Below are 6,614 nucleotides of genomic sequence, written 5' to 3'. Positions count from 1 at the left end.
GAAACACGGAAAGAATCATTCCATGCCAAATATCACCAGAATGATATTAATTTGTAGGAATTTTTTTTTTTAATTTGAACCTTGGTTTATATATATATATATATATATATATATAAATTTTAGTAAAAAAAACACTATTAAAACAATGATTAGCATCTAGTTAACTCACAACACTTAAGTTAAGGGGTGACTAGCTAAAGTATTTATGCATACGTGATAGTGGTGTGGTGTGGTGTGGTGTCTTAACTAACCCTTGCTAGTTATCAACACACAATCTTACAATCATATTTTTTAAATAGCTTTAAGTTAACTTACTTAGAGTTGAACGCAGGCTACAATTAGGGATGACAATGAAACCCTAATCAGATGGGAAAACCCGAAACCCGACATAAATGGGATGGGTAATACCCTTTGGGACGGGTTTGGGATTTCTAATATACCCGATTACCCGACCCGATTACCCGATAACATAAACCCATTTATCCGATGCACCCGATACAACTTATTATATATATATACACACACACACACACACACACACTATATTCCAAATATATTAATTTCGAAACTTGTTTATGTCAATTATTTGAGATATTTTATGTTTATGGTAACCATCTTTGTAATCGATTAGTTATATTTTGTCAAAATCCGGTAGAACCTAGCGGGTTTTGAGCTGGTTATACCCCACGGGTATTTTATCAAAATCCGATAAGAAACCCGAAGATTAATTACCCGATTAAAACCCGGCGGGTTTTGGGACGAACTTTCATAACCAGGTATGGGTTTTGGAATACCTAAACCCGACCCAAACCCATCCCTAGCTACAATAGTAGACTTGATGTCCTGGTATTTCATGAGTTAAATACATATTTTATTAACTTTATTGTAATTTAAAACTTATTTAACTTATGATACATTTTGTAAATTTTAATATCCAAATTTATAATTAATTTTTTCATACAACTTTTGCTAAACGTTTCCAACACCAAATCATGTTGAAGACACTTAGTATCTTGAAGAATATTTAATATAATGATTAGTTTATTATTATAAGATAAGTTAGTATTATTTTACTCCCTCCGTCCCATTAAAAGTGTCCATGTTTCCTTATTTATTTGTCTCATTCCAAGTTTTCACTTTCAAAATTTATCAGCCAATTTCCAAGTTTACACTTAAACACACACAACTAACATTAATTAACAATATTAATGGATCCACTTTACAAGGACATTAGTGTCATTTGGTAAGCAAAGAAAAAGAAAATTTAATCTATCTTAAACTGTGTTTTTCAAACTAAAACACTTCGACCGGGACGGAGGGAGTATATACTTAATCCTATTTGTTTGGATTCAAATTCTGTAATTGAGTTAGTATACGATTAGAACCGTGGGTTTATATAACCCTAGGTTCAATGTGTCAATATTATTAAGTATTTCTTGTTTGTCGTTTTCTTAATAAAAGAGTCGTGGAGAGTTCTATATATCTTGTGTTTGTGTTCTTGATCACCTGCTTAAAGTTTAACAAGTGGCATCAGAGCCAAGGACACGTTTCGGGAAGTGGTTTTGAAGATCGGGGCATCCTCTGCGACGGGTGTGTCCGTGGTTGGAGGGCAGGCATGAAGAAAGGTGTGAGAGGCAACCAGAAGATTAACAACAACTGTAGACGAACCCGGTAACTTGTTTCGGGTCAATTATTGTCGTGCGGGAGTGCCGTTTGGGACGATGGTAATGAACATCAAGGCCTGTGATTGTTAGAGGAGATATACGAAGTAGTCGATCTTGATTGGCTAATGGCTCATGTCACGAAGTTTTTACCATATGTTGGTGTTCTTTATAAAAGAAGTTATTGGTTTTTGTTTGTCAAACCAAAGTTGGTATGCGTGAGATTTGTTTTTTGCTGCCAAAGTAACAATTAATTCATCATTGTTCGTAACCAAGGAACACTTTCAAGAAAGAAAATTCGACCAAGCAAAGTTATATTTTTGTGATATTATCCAAGCGCAACCGCAAGAAAAGATCTCGGTCTAGTGTCAAGGTTCTAACCGCGGTATGTTTTCGACCAATGGTGTGTCCAGCAATGATCGATGGTGTGTCCAGGTTCCGATCAAACCGCTTTAGGTTTTCCGATCGAAAGTTAGGCAGAATTGTAATGGAAGAAGCAAAGCAAACCTATTGTTGTAGAGAATATTGACAGTTAACGTGACATCGAAAGACGACGGATGTGAGGGCTGTCGACGAGCGTTAATAGCAGTTATAACTTACAAGGTGGTTCAGGTCCGCCGGTAAACCGGGGTGCATCTAGGTTGTGTGTCAACTTAGTTTTTGGTGTTCAACGAGTTGAAGGACGTTGTCTAGATTGTTTACCCTTCTCTTGGTTAAAAGATCTTTCGTAAAGGCTCTCTCAATTATCAAGACCAGTTAGTTTGAACGTATCTAAAACTAGTTTTTGATGTTGAAGGTCATCAGTGACGTTGTGCCATGATCATGTGTCAATATGGTTAAATCTCCGTGTGTCGAGATGGTTAAATCACCATGTGTCAAGGAGTAATGATGCCATGTGGTGTGTCACGATGGCTTGATCTCAGTTTGTCTGGTCGTGTTGATGTGACATCACCGTGTGTGATGGCTAGATCTCCGTGTTGGGGTAGTTTAGTGGGCTGAATCAATGAACCAACACTCCGAGTGGTAGGGTTATCAGGCTTTCTAAATGGCACAACAACATCATATAGAAGATCAATTTTGTTATAACAATTAATTGATAATTATAAATTCCAGAATTTTATTAAAAACTACTCCCTCCGTCCCATTATAAGTGTCATAGTTTGATTTTTCAAATCTTTCTTGTTTAACTTTTACCGATAATATTTTTGTTTGTGTTATATAATTCTTAATGTAAAATATATAAAGGGATTGGGTTTTAAATGTATTTTACATTGATATAACTTTCATCAAGTATTATATGACACGAACAAAAATATTTACAGTCAATGTTGCAAAAGAAAGACTTGAAAAGTCGAACTATGACACTTATAATGAGACGGAGATAGTATTAAATAATTAAACTATAAATTGGATGTGACTCAATGGTAGAGCACTCACTTTACTAGTAAGAGGTAGGGGTTCAAACCTCACTATCACCAATATATATGAGAGATGAGGGATGACTGGAGGTCGCGTACGGAGTACCCGGCGTTACGTCGTTCAAAAAAATAATAATAATTAAACTAATTCACGGATTGGCGGTTGGAGAAATCACAACCATTTTATGCAATATCTTAACCCCATTATTTTATGCTGAAATCACAAAAGCTGCCATTCATGCTCCCAAAGTCCTGCCATCTCTTCCTTCTTCTCAACTCTCAAGAAACCTTCAATATTAACCTTCTATAATATAAGAAAATCACAATGGCACCATCTCCATTCTATCGGCCTCTCTACATACCAGACTTTATCAGGTGATTCACGGTGGTATTAGCTTAGCATGTAGCAACAGCCGGTGCAGAAGATTGTTTTCATCCGATGGGGCTCCCATGCATGTCAACAAGGCGAACGGACAGGGTGGTTCTAATCCACCAACGGCAGTTAGGGTAGAACACGCTTGGTTTGTACGACTTTCCAGTGAACTGCTTAATTATCCGGTAAAGCATGACTCTCCAGCAGCTACAATGATGAAGAGGAGGCTGGAGTGTTCGGCTTCAGGTTGGGTCACCTGCATTAACGAGCCTTTGATGGCTCGGGTATTCGGTTAACTTATCTAAGTCGATCGAGGTATATAATATGCTATTAATATTTCATTTACTTAAAACCTGTCTAGCCTACTTACCTGTTGCGCGCCCGCAGGGCCGTCTCCGAGATTTCAAGTGTCCTAGGCAAATATAAGAAATGCACCTAGTATAAACTTTTTTTTCAAAACACATTTATAAATGTGTTGATCGCTAAATTTATAGAATCCAGACAAGCCCATTTGAATTACTAATTCCTGTAGAGTTACATAAGTTAAGTTTTGCATTTTTATAAAACCAAAAATAGAAAAAGAAAAGTAAACTTGAAAAGTGAACAGAAAATGAAAGAAAAGTACAAAACTTTATATAACAAAATATTACTTTTTTATTATCATCTTCTTCAAACCAACCGTACTGCAACTACGTACAAGCCGGATAATTTTCCGGCAACAACTAATTTTCTTTGTTTATCCTTTTCTCCTTATTTCACAAGCCCTTGGCCCAATATAACTGGTTAATTTTTGAAATAACATATATATTATATATATATAAATTTAAAAATTTTGTGCCCTTCACCGAAACCGTGTCCTAACGGTCGTCGAGCCCAGGATTGGGTCTGGGCCGGCCCTGCGAGCCCGGTAGACCTCTCGTTAAAATAATAAAAACCCACAGCCATATAGAAATTAAGAAAGATAACTTGTATATTTGACTTGTTGGCCCAACCGAATATGTGATTAGTTTATAGAACCTGGGTTGTAAGTTTGCTATTTTGATAATGAATGTATATACATTAAAATAAATAAAGTTGCTAATATTGTGTCAAGACAATGAATCCGGTTAGCAAGTTCATTGCTAAAACCAAAATTTATGTTTAGCTATTTGAGCATTAAATTTGATATGTATAATAAAACCAAATGTGATCATTTTATCTACAAATACATATTTATGAATTATGTGTTAGACTTAATTGTTGATAGTTTCGGAAAGCTCGCTTGTCCATATAAATATAAAAATGTGCCTACATGATAAATGTGCTATTAATAATGTGCACACTTGTTAGATGTGCTAGTATTTGGTGTTTGCTAGCTAGTTTAACTTTTAATGTTACTTGTTTTATTATTACGCATTGTTATTGTTAATGTTAAGAATATAAGACTATAGAGTGTGGAAGCCATTTTGCTTTCCATTTTACAATGACACGTCAGTGTCACATCATACCACACTTCACTCAACTATGTATCATAATATTATAGAAATGGTTACCAATTCATCACTTTCCTTATTTTTTCAATAAAATAATAATATTTATACAACTAAGACTAATTAATTTAATATAACTTAAATTAATTTAATATAAGTAAAATAAAAACAAAATTACATTCACACTAATTAATTATACCTAAATTGGGCTTCAAAACTAAATTTGGGTTTGAAAAGGGGTGGCTAAATTGCTTAACATTGGCCCCCAAAAAAAATTGGGCTTTAAAAAAATCGAAACTCTAAAATTAATATCTTATTCTATCATCTTCTTCTTTCTGTTTTTTTTAACGGCTTCGCTTCTTTTTTCCTAATTTTTTCTTCTTATCTGAAATAAAACATTGAAGAGCATATAGAAAAAGTGGGAAGTTTTCATTGAAAAAGTTGGATGTCAACGGCGTTTTGATCGGTAAACTTTCCACATCATTTTCGCCGCTGGGCGGCACCAGTAGTGCCGGGGCGGTGTTTGCCGCTGGCAGGGCGTAGCTCAATGGGGACCCGGGGTGGCCCCGGTCACTGCCGTTTTCTCCGTTAGTAGGGTAAATTTCGCGATTTTCTCCGAAATTTTTATAGGTATTACGCGCGGTCACCCCAATGTATTTTTTCAACATTCTACCGGTCACCACTGTTTTTTAAAATATAATACCCCATCGTTTAATTTTTTTTATTTAACCTTGCAATATTTATAAACAAAAGTTACAAAATAGTAGTCGAATAGTAAAGATTTGTTTTTATAATTATTTAGGTCTTTGCAATACTTCTAAGTATTCACTTAGGAATGAGATCGGTATCGATACCGGTACAGGTACCGGTAACGAAATCCTGAATCCGAAAATCACAAATTTTTTAAACCGGTACCGATACAAAAATATCGGTTCGGTATCGGTATTGAATGTAAAATTTGGGAAATACCGGTACCAAAACTTTAAACTTTGGCACCTATTCGGTACCGAAACCGGTACCAATACCGAATTTGCTTATCCCTACTCACATTCCTCTCGCATTGTCATGAATATTTTAGGTTTTTGTTAGTTAAAAAATATTTTGTTTTTTTATTGTAAAAACAATCGTTCGAATAAATGAAGAAAAATTATATATATAGATGTCATATTGTTTGATCCGCCCCGACCCGAATCACTAACACGAACCGAATCGTTCACCCGGAAATTTTTGAGTTCGTGACTCCGGTCACCCGCGTGACTAAGCCCAAGCTTCGCCACTGGCCGCTGACACCGCTTGCCATGTTATCTGGAGAGCGGCATTTCGACGCACATACCGTATAGCCTAACTGTTACATTGTTGTACATAACTTGAATATTTTATAAGAATGAAATTCAAAAACTCGTTTTATAAAAAAATAATGGTAAAATGTTTAACAACGTTGTTAAACCGTTAAACAAATATTTTAGCGATATAATTTGTCACAAAAATTATTCTAAATAATACTAACATATGAAAATATAATTTTTACAGAAAATATTAGTTAGAAAATTTTATATTTAAAACAATTTAAATAAAACATAATTACACAACCGTTAACTTTTAACCAAACAGTTAGTCGGTCTTATAACCGAACCTTGTTTTTAACTATGGATTTTAAACTAAAATTTAAGATAACATATTTTAACTTTGAATT

Source organism: Bidens hawaiensis, unplaced genomic scaffold, assembly GCF_021521415.1.
Source record: "Bidens hawaiensis isolate Kalapana, Puna unplaced genomic scaffold, B.hawaiensis_p1.1 tig00000001_1, whole genome shotgun sequence".
Lineage (NCBI taxonomy): Eukaryota > Viridiplantae > Streptophyta > Magnoliopsida > Asterales > Asteraceae > Bidens > Bidens hawaiensis.
This window is presented reverse-complemented; position numbering follows the sequence as displayed.